At 40.6% G+C, this 19441-nt stretch overlaps 1 long non-coding RNA gene across 5 annotated transcripts; it reads right to left on the bottom strand.

The window, feature by feature from the left end:
• Positions 1-3351: 3351 nt before the first annotated feature.
• LOC123180760 (uncharacterized) lies at positions 3352-7673 on the bottom strand. Of its 5 annotated transcripts, none has more exons than XR_006491215.1 (6): positions 7217-7673; positions 6203-6316; positions 4669-4817; positions 4476-4586; positions 4319-4387; positions 3352-3640 (listed from the first exon to the last, which is right to left on the bottom strand). It is a non-coding gene; the product is annotated as an uncharacterized lncRNA (long non-coding RNA). The 5 variants fall into 5 exon arrangements; XR_006491212.1 differs by having other exon boundaries at positions 4669-4820; XR_006491213.1 differs by having other exon boundaries at positions 4669-4845.
• Between the last annotated feature and the right edge of the window lie 11768 nt (positions 7674-19441).

Consider the following 19441-nt stretch of genomic DNA (forward strand, 5'->3'; position numbering starts at 1 on the left):
GCGAGCAATAATAATAAATCTCGGATGACAACACTTTCTCAAAACAATCATAATATGATATAACAAGATGGTATCTCGCAAGCCCTTTCTGAGACCGCAAAACATAAATGCAGAGCACCTCTGAAGATCAAGGACTAACTAAACATTGTAATTCATGGATAAAGAGATCCAGTCATAGTCATACTCAATATAAATTAATGGTAATGGATGCAAATGACAGCTGTGCTCTCCAACTGGTGCTTTTTAATAAGAGGATGATGACTCAACATAAAAGTAAATAGACAGGCCCTTCGCAGAGGGAAGCAAGGATTTGTAGAGGTGCCAGAGCTCGATTTTGAAATAGAGATAAATAATATTTTGTGCGGCATACTTTCATTGTCAACATAACAACCGAGAGATCTCGATATCTTCCATGCTACACACATTATAGGCGGTTCCCAAGCAGAATGGTAAAGTTTATACTCCCCCACCACCATCAAGCATCAATCCATGGCTTGCCCGAAACAACGAGTGCCTCCAACTAACAACAGTCCTGGGGGAGTTTTGTTTGCAATTATTTTGATTTGGTTTGAGCATGGGACTAGGCATCCCGGTGACCATCCATTTTCTCGTGAGTGAGGAGCGGAGTCCACTCCCTCTTGAGAATAACCCGCCTAGCATGGAAGATACAGACAGCCCTAGTTGATACATGAGCTATTCGAGCATACAAAACAAAATTTCATTTGAAGGTTTAGAGTTTGGCACATACAAATTTACTTGGAACGGCAGGTAGATACCGCATATAGGAATGTATGGTGGACTCATATGGAATAACTTTGGGGTTTATGGAGGTGGATGCACAAGCAGTATTCCCGCTTAGTACAAGTGAAGGCTAGAAAAAGACTGGGAAGCGACCAACTAGAGAGCGACAACAGTCATGAACATGCATTAAAATTAATAAACATTGAGTGCAAGCATAAGTAGGATATAATCCACCATGAACATAAATATCGTGGAGGCTATGTTGATTTTGTTTAAACTTCATGCGTGAACATGTGCCAAGTCGAGCCACTTGAATCATTCAAAGGAGGATACCACCCTATCATACCACATCACAACCATTTTAATAGCATGTTGGCACGCAAGGTAAACCATTATAAACTCCTAGCTAATTAAGCATGGTATAAGCAACTATAATCTCTAATTGTCATTGCAAACATGTTTCATTCATAACACTACTAGAAATCTACATTTTACCTAGAGCCATATACCCTAGGTGAAATAGGAAAAACCATAGGGAAAGACTTTACCTTGGGCTTGCCCTAGGTAAAGAACTCTAGGTATAGTATAGTCGGGAAAGAGCTCTTTCCCTAGGGTGCACCCAACAAGCTGTAGGGAAATTTTATTTACCTAGGGGCACAAGCCCTAGGGAAAGATTTACATATGGATGTTGCATCCCACATGGGTAGGTTGTTTACCTACAGCCAAGCTCTAGGGAAAGATTGTGGGGCCCTTTTGCATCACATCACCATACTTCCCCTAGAGGTACATACTGTAGGGAAACACCAGCCCGATATGTGGCATAATCCAAATGTGTAATTTGAATTTGAATTCATAACAGCAATAATTAAAGTAATTCAAAATGGATCAATAATTATGAAATGAAAATAACGTCAAATAATTAATATATACATCTAGATATCACTTGTCACATGCATACAGTAGATGCCAAGACATCCACCAGCCATCACCAGCCATCACAGTTTGAGAAAAAATAGGCTTGCTAGCTAGAGTTTGCTACATCTAATTGATTAAGCATCTCAATTAGCACGTACAAACTGATGTAGGTCAACTACAGTTTGCTACCTCTTGAGCACTGCGTTGGTTTTCCCTTGAAGAGGAAAGGGTGATGCAGCAAAGTAGCGTAAGTATTTCCCTCAGTTTTTGAGAACCAAGGTATCAATCCAGTAGGAGGCTACGCGCGAGTCCCTCGCACCTACACAAAACAAATAAATCCTCGCAACCAACCCGATGTCAATCCCTTCACGGTCACTTACGAGAGTGAGATCTGATAGATATGATAGGATAATATTTTTGGTATTTTTGTGATAAAGATGCAAAGTAAAATAAAAGCAAAGTAAAAAGCAAAGCAAATAACTAAGTGTTGGAAGATTAATATGATGAAGATAGACCCTGGGGCCATAGGTTTCACTAGTGGCTTCTCTCAAGAGCATAAGTATTTTACGGTGGGTGAACAAATTACTGTTGAGCAATTGACATAATTTAGCATAGTTATGAGAATATCTAGGTATGATCATGTATATAGGCATCACGTCCGAGACAAGTAGACCGACTCCTGCCTGCATCTACTACTATTACTCCACACATCGACCGCTATCCAGCATGCATCTAGAGTATTAAGTTCATAAGAACAGAGTAACGCCTTAAGCAAGATGACATGATGTAGAGGGATAAATTCATGCAATATGATAAAAACCCCATCTTGTTATCCTCGATGGCAACAATATAATACATGCCTTGCTGCCCCTACTGTCACTGGGAAAGGACACCGCAAGATTGAACCCAAAGCTAAGCACTTCTCCCATTGCAAGAAAGATCAATCTAGTAGGCCAAACCAAACTGATAATTCGAAGAGACTTGCAAAGATAACCAATCATACATAAAACAATTCAGAAGATTCAAATATTGTTCATAGATAAACTTGATCATAAACCCACAATTCATCGGTCTCAACAAACACACCACAAAAGAAGATTACATCGAATAGATCTCCACGAGAGAGGGGGAGAACATTGTATTGAGATCCAAAAAGAGAGAAGAAGCCATCTAGCTACTAACTATGGACCCGAAGGTCTGAGGTAAAATACTGACACTTCATCGGAGGGGCTATGGTGTTGATGTAGAAGCCCTCCGTGATCGATGCCCCCTCCGGCGGAGCTCTGGAACAGGCCCCAAGATGGGATCTCGTGGGTACAGAAGGTTGCGGCGATGGAATTAGGTTTTTGGCTCCGTATCTGATCGTTTGGGGGTACGTAGGTATATATAGGAGGAAGAAGTACATCGGTGGAGCAACAGGGGGCCCACGAGGGTGGAGGGCGCGCCCTGGGGGGGGTAGGCACGACCCCCTACCTCGTGGCCTCCTCCTTTATTTCTTGACGTAGGGTCCAAGTCTCCTGGATCATATTCGTTCTGAAAATCATGTTCCCGAAGGTTTCATTCCGTTTGGACTCCGTTTGATATTCTTTTTCTGCAAAACTCTGGAATAGGCAAAAAACAGCAATTCTGGGCTGGGCCTCTGGTTAATAGGTTAGTCCCAAAAATAATATAGAAGTGAATAATAAAGCCCAATAATGTCCAAAACAGAAGATAATATAGCATGGAGCAATCAAAAATTATAGATACATTGGAGACGTATCACAGTTTCCTACATCACAGAACATGTACCAGCATGTTAACTATACATGCACCAAAATGCGATCCACGCACTATACATCCAAGAACATCAAGGAACCAACTGGCTGCTCAATAGTGATAGGCTGAGTGCACCAGCTCCAGATTGACTGAAAAATCCCCCAAACATCCCTTCATCATCTACAGCAGGAACACTTGCAGCAGGAACACTTGAGGCAACACCATGTTCCTGAAAAGTAAGATTCACAAATCTTTAAAGGTAGGAACATGACAATAAGAACTTACTACAGGAAATTAAATAGGAATTATAAGTTAAGGATCAAGCTGCCATAGTCACTCATTTCTAATGCAGTAATTTGAATAGTGTGAAACTATTCTAGGGTATGTGCACAAAGAACAGGAGCATTTTGAAACTTTTCCAGGAAATAAAAAAGGGTAATGTTAAGTACTTCTCACACCTCTAGTAACCCAAAATATAACTTAGGTTGTGAGATATTACTTTTACTCTACACATAATCACAAAAGAAGTCATGATCTTCGTTTCCAAATAAAGTATGAACTACACTCGAGTCTATTGCAATGCAAATTAGTGAATTACATCAAGTCGCCAAAGTTCTAAACAAAATTTCCTATTTACAGTATTGAGAACCAACACATGCAAAGGCTGATATAAATTTTGGCAGCATAACAACTGTAGATTGGACAACTGGACATAAGAAAATATATTATGATCCCTCCAACATTATCACACAGCCCCATTAATCAACATTAATCCCAAATGATCCAACACCACACAGGCTACCATCATACATCATAGAAGCATGCATATTGTCACAAGTATGTGAACATCACAGCGAACAGACCATCACTAGTTGTATCATTTGAGATCAGTTGGAGAAATGCATACATGAAAAGAGCCGGGATTTGTTTCTTGTTGGGCACACAAAGCTGGCGGTTCTTCGCTATTTTCTAGAATCTGCAAAAGAAGAGTCAGGTTTTAGAAGCAATCCTTATCATGCTTTAAATGTATTGCGTGTTTTTGCTTGAGATGATTGACTACATACTTGGATAGTAGATGGTTGTGGAGATCCAGGAGGAGAAAGTGAACGTGAAGGAGGTGGAACCGGCGGCGGTGGTATTTCTCCAATAGGTACACCTTAGTTAGTTGCCAAAGTCTGCAAAACAAGAAAATTCAAATAGTGGTTACATTCAAATGCTAGTAAATTAATTGATAAACATCAAGTGTATAACCAGCACCTGAAGAAACTTATGTATCCCATTGCAGTGCTCGTACATGCTAACACCCCATGACAAGAGATTGTTGGCATAAGCCTCTGCTTTTTTAGTCTTCTCAGACTCCTTTCTACGCACATCTTCAATTTCTTCTACTCGACGACGTTTCAAGGCTGCTGAAGATGTACCAGTAGCTCTCACCTCAGAAATAACCTCGATGTCATTGACAATGCCATTAAAGAGAGACCATGTACACATTGAAGTTCTTGCCAGGACCCTTTGGTCCAGGGATCACCATGCTAAGAAAGATATTTTGGGTTTTCAAGTAAAGAGCAGGTGGCAGTTTCAAAGGAGCAAGAAACACAAACCAACAAGAGTATTGTGTTAACCCGAAATTAAAAGGGTTGAAGCCATCAGAGGACTTGACTAGCTTAACATTGCGTGAATCACTTGCAAACCCATCCTCATTGAAAGATTTCCATGATTCACTATCACCTGGGTGCACCATCATTCCTAGATTTTCTTGGATGCCTTCCATGTGCCATCTCGTGTGCTTAGCAAATTCAGGCTGCATGAACAACCTTTGCAATCTTGATAGAAATGGAAGGTATCGCAGAACCTTACGTGGGGATGGGTTTACGCTTCTTATTTGGGCAGTCATTGTTAACTACCTTATATCTTGCTTCACCACAGAAATCACACTTCAGTTTTTCCTCTCTATCCTTATAGTATAGCATGCAATGGTTAACGCATGCATCTATTTTCAGGAGTGGCATTTTCAAATGGCCTAAGATACACTTGCACTCATACAAGCTTGATGGCATTTTATTGACTTGTGGGAGTGTATCTTGCGAAAGTGCTATTTATGCAGTCGCCTGACAGATTGTATTGTGACTTAATTCCCATCAAGCATGTAACAGTAGCAAAGCGTGGGGTTTGGGTGAACTCATGGAGTGGCTCTCTAACAGCTGACAACATGGCATAAAAAGCTCTGGCATCCGGTGTTGGCTCCTCGTGTGAGTTATCGACATGAATTGAATCCCCAAAGTCACACAACATGTCCTCTAAGCAATTAATGTTGACAGACTCCACTCTATCTACATGAACATGACGCTCCCCATGTGCAATCCATTAGTTGGGCATGAACCCCCAATGACAAAGATGAGAGGTCATCAATTGTTTTGTTCTTCTACTACCATTGCAACATTTTGAGCAAGGATAGGAAACTCCAAACTTGGAACTACGGACACCCTAAAAAACATGGTTCACAAAAGCATTTGTATTCCGTATCCACTCATCAGAATGTCTTCCATTATCCTTCCACCCACTATACATCCAGCTACGCTGAGCATCCAAAGACATGGTCTGGTTTTCTACTTAAATCTGAAATAAAAATAAATTGCTACAATCACCAGCCGCATCCCCACATAGAATGCATCATACACACTAAAATAGAAAACCACTCATCAGCCAACAAAAAATAACCCCGGTTTATCATACAGATGAACAATGCATTAATCGACATTTATTCATGGAAAGAACAGATCATAATACCTACTTGATTCCAGTTGAGCAATGTCTTTGTTCTTTGTTGCTTTGACACAACTGTTGTTTCGACACCACGAACAGGGAAATTTTCTTCAAGCAAACAACACCCGACACTAGTCAGTTTCTGAAAAAATGTAGAAAACCAATGAACGATGTTGGAGGACTTCCATTTATTCATAACATAAAGCAGAGGCTACTAGCTTTGGCCAGAGAAAACAAACTCACACGAAGAAAAAACATGTACAAATAATATAAAGCATGTAAATGGATTTATAACACATACACAGAGACACATGCACACACGCAGAACGTATGAGCTTGCCAACAATGGGACATAACAGATAATTGATTAGTATTATACAAGAAAAAATAAATAAATCAATAACAGCAATGGAAGTAGTACTTCTATTGATATTATACGAAGGTCACATGGAAAGTGGACAAGAAAATCATACGATGCTCAACATGGATAACTATATAATAATCATGTGGATAACTATACATCAATGGTAAAACACACAGACAATTTGATGTACATAACTACAACAATTGTAAAATGCAGTAGCCCTGCCACTTTTACCTAAATTCAAGGATGGCATCATTCAAGATGGATCACTGAAGCTACTATTTCTGTCATTCATGCACTTGCAGTAGCTGTGAACAAATTCAACAGATAGACTATATGAAATATTTCCTACTCACCGTGTTGAAATATCTTGTCTACATTCTGACCACAATTTACATAGTTGAATGGCTCATTCATGTGTTCATGCATCTTCATATCAATCAGTTCTTCCATTTCCTTTTTTGCTATAAATTTCTTTTATTCCTTTGACCTTCCATACACCTTTTATACGCAAGATATTGAAACTGACAACCCCAAGTGCTGACGATGCTACTGAACAACGTCAAGATGTACTGGATAGTGGACAACATACTGCTTGCTTTCGATACAAGTACAACTATCTAAACCAGCAACCGAAAAACTATCTAAACCAGAGAGTGTGAGAGATGGAGAGAGAACCTTTTCGACAGGAGCAGCGGCGTACAACAGCAGGCAGATCCGGTTGTCGTCCAATCAGCGAGGATGACACCGCCACCACGGTTAAGGGCGGCGTAGTTAGCACGAGTTGAGGGCGTCGCAGATGGAGTCACCACGAGCGGCACCAAGCCGTCACCCAGCCGGCGTGGCCAGGGCCACCGCGCCCGTCGCGACCATGGTGTGACTAGGTCACGGATGCAGTACAGAAGGAGAAACAGAAGGGGAGCGGTGGAGCGAGGCGGGCAGGGGAGCGGCGGAGCGAGGCGGGCAGGGGAGCGGCGGAGCAAGGCGAGCAGGGGAGCAGTGGAGCTGGGCGGGCCGGGGAGCGGCGGAGCGGGCGATCCAGGGCGAGGCGCGGCAGATCGGGATGGGAGGAAGGGTTTGAGAGAGAGGAATTTTGGTCTGGCGGTGGCATCGTTTGGGACAGGGGCGTGCTTGGAGGAGACACATATGATTTTTTTCCCTCTACGCGCCCTTTCTTCCTTTCCTCTTCTCGATGTGCAATGGGCCCAACCTTCTGGGAGGAAAAAAATGGCACGAGCGTAGCGCGGGAGCCAATCTACATGACCACACCGGCGCATCTCTTTGTGTTTTTTCGGTTTTGATGTTTGTACGTGGCACAACCCTAGGGAAAGCTTAAGTTACAATTTTTTTGGATAGATATTCACATTTCCCTAGAGGGTACTGTTCATTGCTTTTCTATCCCTTGAGTAGGCTAATGAGCTCTAGGTAAAGACATTGGCTCTAGGTAATGTAGATTTCTAGTAGTGTAAATAGGCTGAATCAGGAACGATGAACTAATCATATTTACAAAAACAAGAGAGGTCGAGTTCATACCAGCTTCTCTTATCTCAACCAGTCCATCATATATCGTCATTATTGCCTTTCACTTGCATGACCGAACGGTGTGAATAATAATAATAGTGCACGTGCAATTGGACTAAGTTGGAATCTGCAAGCATTTAATACAAAGGAGAAGACAAGGTAATATGGGCTCTTTGTTAAATCAACAATAATGCATATAAGAGCCACTCAAAATTTTCATTATGATCTTCTCCTCTCGACCCCCAAAGAAAAGAAAGGAAATAAAACTATTTACATGGGAAAGCTCCCGACAAGCAAAAGAAGAATGAGAAATCTTTTTGGGTTTTCTTTTAATTATTACTACTACAGGCATGGAAAGTAAACTAGCTAAAAGCTACAACTAATTTTTTGTTTTTTTTCTTAAGGTTTTTCAAACACACAAGAAGAAAGCGAGAAAAAGGAAAATAAACTAGCATGGATAGTACAGTGAAAAAGTATGAGCACCGACAACTAGAATGAGTGTGTGAACATGAATGTAATGTCAGTGAGAAATGCGTACTCCGCAAGCTTAGGCTTTTGGCCTAAGTTGGTCTATGCCCATGGATCAAAATGGTCCTCTCCAGTGTACTGAGGAGGATCCTCAGGGTGCCACTTGTTGGCGAGCTCCTCCGGATCCCACTGATAAACAGACTGCCGATAAGGGTCAAGTGGTGGTTCCGGTTCAGCCTCTGGAGCGGGTGTCATGCTCAAGTATGCATGAATGGCCTCAGGCAAAATGAGGTATGTGCCTGAAAATATGTTAAACAAAGAGGGCGCAGGCAAGGTAATAATCTCACAATAATTTTTATCAAATATCAATTTATACTTAAGCATCTTCTTCTTATCTTTAACAATAAACTCATGTGCTACCATACTATTATAATCTAGAAAAATAGGAGGCAGCAACTTTTCCTCTTTCTCATAATGCCTGATAGGTATGTTAAAGTGTGCAGCAAGGCACGAAGCAAAGATGCCTCCAAAGATGGGACCCTTTGTACGGTTCAGATTTAATTGTTTAGCAACAATAGCGCCTAAACTGAAGGTAGTATCACGAAACAAGGCATGGCGCAAAATAACAATATCAGGGGCACTAAGGTTTCCACTGTTCCCACGACCAATTAAGCATCTACTAGCAAATATTGCAAAGTAACGCAGAATAGGAAAATGTATGCTAGTGATTCTTGCATCAGAAACTTTCCTCGTTTCCCCTACAGCAATCATATCAATAAACCCTTCCACATCATTACGATGTGGTCCCTCTACGCTGCCCTCAAAAGGCAACTCGCAAACCGCACAAAAATCATAAAGTGACATCTCCTTAAACTCATCATATAAATAAAAATCCACCGAAGGTGGCGATCTCCTAGAATGGAAATGAAAATTTTGCACGAAAATATTAGTGAGGAGGAGATACTGTTCGCGCTGGTCGCGGAGGAAGTCGACAAGGCCCACATTCTCAGCCAAATAATAAAAGTCATTATGAATCCTGGCTGCTCTCAAGAATTCATCACAAGGCCATTCACACGGACGAACTTCCGCGGTGTGAGGAAGATTATATTTGGGCTTCTTATTCTCTTCACTTTGTTTATCCTTCGAGCTTCGGCCCGAAGAGCCCCTCAATAATCTCTTCATCATTTTCTGAAAATTTCTGAAATTTTTAGTAACTCAAAATAAAAGTGAACCAAACTCAACAAGATTGATAGCAACTATTCCCACAAGTGCCTAGAGACCATATCATGCATTAGAACTACTTGGGACCAAATAAATTTGACATGCAAGCTCAAGAACAGGGTCACCTAAGCAGCAAAAATTTGCAATAAATAAAGCACTAGAACAAAAACTAATTGAACCATTGGAGGAGTCACATACCGAAGAACAATCCCCCAAAGTAGTTTTGTGAGTGGAGCTTTGAGCAAGGAGATTGAAAATCGCAGCAAAACGAGCTAGAACACGAGTTTGAGCTGTGAGATGATTTTTACTGGAGGAAGACGAAGTGTGTGGGTGCTGGAATAAGTCAAGGAGGGCCACGTGGGGCCCACGAGGCAGGGGGCGCGCCCAGGGGGTGGGCACGCCCTGGACCCTCGTGGCCAGGTGGTGGCTCCCCCTGATGTGTTCTCAGTGCCAGATATTCTTAAATATTCTAGAAAAAATCATATTTCATTTTCGGGGCATTTGAAGAACTTTTATTTTCGGGGTATATTTATTTATTGCAAGGATAATTCAGAAAACAGGCAGAAAATACTATTTTTGCTTTATTTAATCTAAATAACAGAAAGTAAAAGGAGGGTACAGAGAGTTGTGCTTTCTAACTTCATCCAACCCATGCTCATCAAAACGAATCCACTAACAAGGTTGATCAGGTCTTGTTAACAAACTCATTCCGAATCGCATGAAACTGGAGAATTTTCGAATAGCACTAGGTTACCTCAACGGGGATATGCACGTCCCCGACAATAAGAATATCATATTTCTTTTTGACAGTAGGAAGAGGAAATTCAAAACCTCCAATAGTAATCGTTGGAATTTTTCCAATAGAATTGATACTGTGGACTTGAGGTTGTTTCCTTGGAAAGTGTACCCTATGGTCATTACCATTAAAATGAAAAGTGACATTGCCTTTGTTACAATCAATAACAGCCCCTGCAGTACTCAAAAAGGGTCTACCAAGGATAATTGACATACTGTCGTCCTCGGGAATATCAAGAATAACAAAGTCCGTTAAGATAGTAACGTTTGCAACCACAACAGGCACATCCTCACAAATATTGACAGGTATAGCGGTTGATTTATCGGCCATTTGCAAAGATATTTCAGTAGGTGTCAACTTATTCAAATCAAGTCTACGATATAAAGAGAGAGGTATAACACTAACACCGGCTCCAAGTCACATAAAGCAGTTTTAACATAGTTTCTTTTAATGGAGCATGGTATAGTTGGTACTCCTGGATCTCCTAGTTTCTTTGGTATTCCACCTTTAAAAGTATAATTAGCAAGCATGGTGGAAATTTCAGCTTCTGGTACATTTCTCTTATTTGTAACAATATCTTTCATATACTTAGCATAAGGATTCATTTTAAGCATATTAGTCAAACGCATACGCAAAAAGATAGGTCTAATCATTTCAGCAAAGCGCTCAAAATCCTCATCATCCTTTTTCTTGGATGGCTTGGGAGGAAAAGGCATGGGTTTCTGAACCCATGGTTCTCTTTCTTTACAGTGCTTCCTAGCAACAAAGTCTCTCTTATCATAACGTTGATTCTTTCATTGTGGGTTATCAATATCAACAGCAGGTTCAATCTCTACATCATTATTATTGCTAGGTTGAGCATCAACATGAACGTTATCATTAACATTATCACTAGGTTCATGTTCATCACCAGATTGTGTTTCAGCATTAGAAATAGAAATATCATTGGGATTCTCAGGTGTGTCAACAACAGGTTCACTAGAAGCATGCAAAGTCCTATCATTTTTCTTTTTCTTCTTTTTAGAAGGACTAGGTGCATCAACATTAGTTCTCTGAGAATCTTGCTCAATTCTCTTAGGATGGCCCTCAGGGTACAAAGGTTCCTGAGTCATTTTACCTCCTCTAGTCACAACCTTAACAACATCATTATTTTTCTTATTATTTAATTCATTGAGCAAATCATTTTGAGCCTTAAGCACTTGTTCTACTTGAGTGGTAACCATAAAAGCATGTTTACTAATAAGTTTAAGTTCACCTTTAACTCTAGCCATATAATCACTCAAGTGTTCAATCATACAAGAATTACATTTCCATTGTCTACCAACATAAGCATTGAAGTTTTCTTGTTTAACAATAAAATTATCAAACTCATCTATGCATTGACTAGCAGACTTATAACGAGGGATATCACCTTCATCAAATCTATAGAGAGAATTTACCTTTACTACCTGTGTCGGGTTATCAAGACCATGTATTTCTTCAATAGGTGGTAGATTCTTGACATCTTTAGCTTTAATACCCCTTTCTTTCATAGATTTCTTTGCCTCTTGCATATCTTCAGGACTGAGAAATAGAATACCCCTTTTCTTCGGAGTTGGCTTAGGAGTTGGTTCAGGAAGTGTCCAATTATTTTCACTACTCAACATATTATTCAATAGCAATTCAGCTTGATCAACAGTTCTTTCCCTGAAAAGACAACCAGCACAATTATCCAGGTGGTCTCTGGAAGCATCGGTTAGTCCATTATAAAAGATATCAAGTATTTAATTTTTCTTGAGAGGATGATCAGGCCTAAGTAATTGGAGAAGCCTCCCCAAGCTTGTGGGAGACGCTCTTCTTCAATTTGCACAAAATTATATATTTCCCTTAAAGTAGCTTCTTTCTTATGAGCGGGGAAATATTTAGCAGAGAAGTAATAAATCATATCCTGGGGACTACGCACACAACCAGGATCAAGAGAATTAAACCATGTTTTAGCATCACCCTTTAATGAGAACGGAAATAATTTAAGGATATAGTAGTAATGAGTTTTCTCATCATTAGTGAATAGGGTGGCTATATCATTTAATTTAGTAAGATGTGCCACAACAGTTTCAGATTCAGAGCCATAAAAAGGATCAGATTCAACCAAAGTAATTATCTCAGGATCGACAGAGAAATCAAAATCCTTATCGGAAATACAGATAGGTGAAGTAGCAAAAGCAGGGTCATATTTCATTCTAGCATTCAAAGATTTTTCTTTCAGCTTAGCTAACAGTTTCTTAAGATCATACATATCCTTGCAAGCAAAGAAGTCTCTAGCAGTCTCTTCATCCATAACATAACCCTCAGGCACAACAGGCAATTCATATCTAGGGGGAGAATCTTCATCATCACTTTAATCAATATTATCAGTTTCAATAATTTCATTCTCTCTAGCCCTAGCAAGTTGTTCATCAAGAAATTCACCTAATGGCACAGTAGTATCAAGCATAGAAGTAGTTTAAACATAATTATCATGCATAGCAGAAGTGGCATCATCAATAACATGCGACATATCAGAATTAATGGCAGAAGCAAGTTTAGGTGTCGCAAGTTTACTCAAAACAGAAGGAGAATCAAGTGCAGAGCTAGATGGCAGTTCCTTACCTCCCCTCGTAGTTGAGGGATAAATCTTAGTTCTTTCATCTTTCAAGTTCCTCATAGTGATCAACAGATATAAATCCTAAGTGACTCAAAGAATAGAGCTATGCTCCCCGGCAACGGCGCCAGAAAATAGTCTTGATAACCCACAAGTATAGGGGATCGCAACAGTTTTCGAGGGTAGAGTATTCAACCCAAATTTATTGATTCGACACAAGGGGAGGCAAAGAATATTCTCAAGTATTAGCAGTTGAGTTGTCAATTCAACCACACCTGGATAACTTAATATCTGCAGCAAAATATTTAGTAGCAAAGTAGTATGGAAGTAATGGTAACGGTGGCAAAAGTAACAATAGCAGTTTTGTAGTAATTGTAACCGTGGCAACGGAAAAGTAACTAAGCAAAGATCAATATGTGAAAAGCTCGTAGGCCTTGGATCGGTGATGGAGAATTATGTCGGATGCGATTCCTCATGCAACAGTTATAACATAGGGTGACACAGAACTAGCTCCAGTTCATCAATGTAACGTAGGCATGTATTCCGAATATAGTCATACGTGCTTATGGAAAAGAACGCGCATGACATCGTTTGTCCTACCCTCCCGTGGCAGCGGGATCCTATTGGAAACTAAGGGATATTATGGCCTCCTTTTAATAGAGTACCGGACCAAAGCATTAACACTTAGTGAATACATGAACTCCTCAAACTACGGTCATCACCGGTGAGTATCCCGATTATTGTCACTTCGGGGTTAACGGATCATAACACATAATAGGTGAATATAGACTTGCAAGATAGGATCAAGAACTCACATATATTCATGAAAACATAATAGGTTCAGATCTGAAATCATGGCACTCGGGCCCTAGTGACAAGCATTAAGCATAGCAAAGTCATAGCAACATCAATCTCAGAACATAATGGATACTAGGGATCAAACCCTAACAAAACTAACTCAATTACATGGTAAATCTCGTCCAACCCATCACCGTCCAGCAAGCCTATGATGGAACTACTGACGCAGGGCGGGGAGCGTCATGAAATTGGTGATGGAGGAAGGTTGATGATGACGACGGCGACGGATTCCCCTCTCCGGAGCCCCGAACGGACTCCAGATCAGCCCTCCCGAGAGAGATTAGGGCTTGGCGGCGGCTCAGTATCGTAAAACGCGATGAATCCTTCTCTCTGATTTTTTTTCTCCCCGAACATGAATATATAGAGTTGGAGTTGAGGTCGGTGGAGCCTTAGGGGGCCCACGAGACAGGGGGTGTGCCCAGGGGGTAGGCGCACCCCCACCCTCGTGGACAGGGTGTGGGCCCCCTGGTCTTGATTCTTTCGCTAGTATTTTTTATTTATTCCAAAAATATTCTCCGTGAAGTTTCAGGTCATTCCGAGAACTTTTATTTCTGCACAAAAATAACACCATGGCAATTCTACTGAAAACAGCGTCAGTCCGGGTTAGTTCCATTCAAATCATGCAAGTTAGAGTCCAAAACAAGGGCAAAAGTGTTTGGAAAAATAGATACGATGAAGACATATGAGCCGGCGAGAGTGATGTTATTTCCCTCGGTTGGGATTTGTTACAATATTTCACTCTAAATTAAACGAATGGCAAGCCATTTGCCTTGTTTCAAAGAAAATATGACAGTCATAGCCGAGTTGAAAAGGTCAAGAACATCTAACTCCAGCTTACAAACTGTACAAAAGCATGAGGATTAATTGTACATCAGGTTTAGACCAAACCCAGATTGAAAAGGGCAACAACATCTAACTCCAGCACTGTTTTCGGCAGTCAGAGTCAAATGGATCGGTCAGGTCCATAGAATGAACATCCTGGGTCGTAAAATTTACTGGATTATGACCACAATATGTTGTAAATAGAAGCCCGACACGTTCAGAAGCTCTTTTGTCCACCTGAAACTCCTTTTTTTGCTCTTCGACATACCCATCCATCAAAACCATGCTGTTGATAAACTTAAGCCTGATGGACAATAGTAACCTCGCATCCAACAGGAAGAATGTGAAAAATCTAGTGTTTGCATGGTTGGCTACATATCGTTCTAGCGTTATTGTCTTCAATCGAATGTCATGAGAAGTGAGAAAATCCTGGTGTTTACGAATCCACTGATTGGTTATAACTTTCTTACCCCATCCTGTTGCCTAAATAGACATGAAGATTGAAAACAGTTAAGGTCTAAAAAAAGAGTGTCGAAAGAGCAACAACTGAACGGTTAATTCTAGTACACTATATGCGGGCTTCCAATGTGCGTGAAATTATCACCTTTATATACAACTTCTCCAGACATGGAAAGCATTGCAGCAAGCCAATAATCTTGTTCAGATCAAAACTATTAATTTGGATATATAAGATCTTGATAGAATCCAGCACCATTGATTGGCTATCCATGGAGAAACTCTTCATTGAGCATAGAACATAATATTAGTACAAAATGTCTACTCCAAGATGATATATAACTTATGCGCAGAAATTTAAAATGCAGCTTATGGTTACAAGTGTAGATGATAACATAAAGTACCTGAAGAACTATGGAGCCGAACACCATCTTGAAATGAACACAGAGATCATGTATTACATCCAATATCTCCAGTTTAGGCGCAGAGAGGACGGTTATTTGCGATGGTGAATAACTAGAATCAAGGGTCAACCTTTGAAGTGAAGGGCCATCTTGGATGATGAGCTGCCTTCCGTCAAAAGAAATTCCAATTCTTACAAGGTTAGGCGACTTTATTTGGAGACAACCGATTCTAACTGTGAAAGCAAGCACCAAGCACTCTAGGGAAGGGCAACTGGAGTGGATGATGCTGTGCAATGAGGCCTCTGATATACGAACTCACACAAGTGAAAGTTTTTTGAGAAATGCGAGTCGAAGGTTTAGTAGAAGATTGTCTGGTAGGTAGCACAGCGCAAAGCTGGCGGTCTGGAGAGAGGAGTGATGTCTACTATGCAACTTTATTCTTGTAGACACGTGTTTGGCCTCCAAGCGCAGAGTTTTGTAGGATAGTAGCAATTTTCCCTCAAGTGGATGACCTAAGGTTTATCAATCTGTGGGAGGTGTAGGATGAAGATGGTCTCTCTCAAACAACCCCGCAACCAAATAATAAAAAGTCTCTTGTGTCCCCAACACACCAAATACAATGGTAATTTGTATAGGTGCACTAGTTCGGCGAAGATATGGTGATAAAAGTGTAATATTGATGGTAGAAACATATTTTTATAATCTGAATAAATAAAAACAACAAGGTAGCAAATAGTAAACGGGCACAAAAACGGTATTGCAATGCTTGAAAATAAGGCCTAGTGTCCGTACTTTCACTAGTGCAATCTCTCAACGATGCTAATATAATTGGATCTTATAACCACCCCTCAAAGTGCGATGAAGAATCACTCCAAAGTTCTTATCTAGCGGAGAACATAAGAAGAAATTGTTTTTAGCTATTCTTTCCGATCGATCTATCCAAGAGTTTGTACTAAAATAACACCAAGTTATTCTTTCCGATCGATCTATCAAGAGTTCGTACTAAAATAACACTAACTTATTCTTTCCGATCAATCTATCAAGAGTTCGTACTAAAATAACACCAAAGCAAATTCAGATTCATAATACTCAATCCAACACAAAGAACCTCAAAGAGTGCCCCAAGATTTCTACCAGAGAAACAAAAGACGAGAACGTGCATCAACCCCTATGCATAGATTACCCCAATGTCACCACGGGAATCCGCGAGTTGAATGCCAAAACACATATCAAGTGAATCAATACGATACTCCATTGTCACCACGAGTATTCATTTGCAAGACGTATATCAAGTGTTCTCAAATCCACAAAAGTATTCAATCCGATAAAACGAAATCTCAAAGGGAAAACTCAATTCATCACAAGATAGAGAGGGGAAAACACCATATGATCCGACTATTAACAAAGCCCGCGATACATCAAGATCGTGACATCTCAAGAACATGTGAGAGAGAGATTAAACACATAGCTACTGGTACAAACCCTCAGCCCCGAGGGTGGACTACTCCCTCCTCATCGTGGTGGCCACCGGGATGATGAAGATAGCCACCGGAGATGATTCCCCCTCCGGCAGTGTGCCGGAATGGGGTCTAGATTAGTTCTTGGTGGCTATAGAGCCTTGCGACGGCGGAACTTCTGATCTAGGTTAACCCCTGATGGTTTCTTTATTTATAGGATTTTTGGCGTTGGTTTCATGCTAAGATGGGCCTCGAGGTGAGCACAGCCCACTGGGGCAAGCCAGGCCCACCAGGCGCGCCCTGGTGGGTTGTGCTCTCCTCGTGGTTCTTCTTGCCCTCCCACGAAGCTTCGGGGTCTCTTTTGTTCCAAAAAAAATCGTCAAAAAGTTTCAACTTATTTGGAGAACTTTCATTTCTACACAAAAAACAACACCACGGTAGTTCTGCTGAAAACAGCGTCAGTCCGGGTTAGTTCCATGCAAATCATACCAAAACCATATAAAATTGTTGTAAACATGGCATGAATACTTCATAAATTATAGATACGTTGGAGACATATCAGCATCCCCAAGCTTAATTCCTACTCGTCCCCGAGTAGGTAAATGATAAAAGAAATAATTTATGAAGTGTGAATGCTAGCAAAGTGCATAAGTTTGATGAATGATTATTTCAATCACTTTTCCTAGCATCATAACAACAACTCTTTCTCATAAAACTTATCATGATAAAGTAGTAATTGAAAATGGAGTTTTTGTTGTGGAATGCTACCTATCATATTCATCATAAACTCTTTTCTTTTGTAGCATGGACATTTGGACTTTTATATGGTTCAAAGCAATAGTCTAGTTTTGACATGAGGACTTTAATACTCAAGCATACCAACAAGCAACCATATCTTTCAAAATATCAACGCTAAAATAAGTTATCCCTGGCCCATCATGCTCAATCATTGATCCATTCATGAAACACACTCGCATATTAGCTACACCCAATGCTCAAGTACGATGATAGTGCCTCCTAGTTGGTGCTTTATAAGAGAAGATGGAGACTCAAATTAAAAATAAAAGATTGCATAAAGTAAAAGAAAGGCCCTTTGCAGAGGGAAGTAGGGATTTGTAGAGGTGCCAGTGCTCAAAGAAAAAATTGAGAGATAAAAACATTTTGAGAGGCATACTTTTCCCACCAACGAAAATGACTTAGACCTCCCAACACTTTCCATGCTAGATATATCATAGGCGGTTCCCAAACAGAAAATAAAGTTTATTCCTTTTTCCACCATACTTTCACTTTCCATGGCTAACCGTATCCATGGGTGCCCTCCATACCAACACTTTCCAATGAATTTATTATTTGACAACATAAAGTAAATTCATTTTTCATTTCGGGAATGGGCATCCCTAATACCTTTGCCTTACTCTCATGCAATGACAAGTGACTAAACACTCATCATGAGAATAACACATCTAGCATGGAAAATATTGGCCACACCTCACCGCCTCGTGAGTGGTACGAGCACACAAAAGAGAAATTTATTTTGAAAATTAGAGATGGCACATACAAATTTTCTTAGAATGGCAAAAGAATACCGCATATAGGTAGGTATGGTGGACTCATGTGGCAAAACTGGTTTAAAGGATTTTGGATGCACAAGTAGTGATCATACTTAGTGCAAAATGAAGGCTAGCAAAAGATTGAGAAGCGACCAACCAAGAAACGAATAATCTCATAAGCGAGAATTGAACATAATTAACACCGAATAATGCACCACAAGTAGGATGTAATTTCATTGCATAACTATTGACTTTCGTGCTTGCATAGAGAATCACAAACCTTAACACCAATATTCTTACCAAGCATAATTACTCATCAACATGACTCACATATGCTTCGAAATAGTATTACCTCAACAGTTGCCCAAAAAACTGCTGGGCTAATGATAGGCGCTCCCACCCCTACCCCGGCGATCGCCACCACCTCCGGTGATCTCTTCCCCTAGCCACCAAATTTCATTTCCTTTCCACTAGATCTCTCTGGCGCACTGAGATCTACATTTTAATACCCACCTCTATGGGTTCTGCTGATGGATCCACCCTTGGCTTGGACTTCTCCAAGGGTCTGGTTTTTGCGGAGAAGGTTTTTCAATCTACGGGTTTTCCGGTGCACCCCATGGATGACACAGGCTTCTTCACCATGGTAATTTCTTTTGGTCGGCATGATTTTCGTTTGACTGAGGATTCGGTGGCAGCGGCGCTTGAGGCGGCCATCGGAGGTTCTGCTATT

The sequence above is a fragment of the Triticum aestivum genome, chromosome 1D (genome assembly GCF_018294505.1).
Source record: "Triticum aestivum cultivar Chinese Spring chromosome 1D, IWGSC CS RefSeq v2.1, whole genome shotgun sequence".
NCBI lineage: Eukaryota > Viridiplantae > Streptophyta > Magnoliopsida > Poales > Poaceae > Triticum > Triticum aestivum.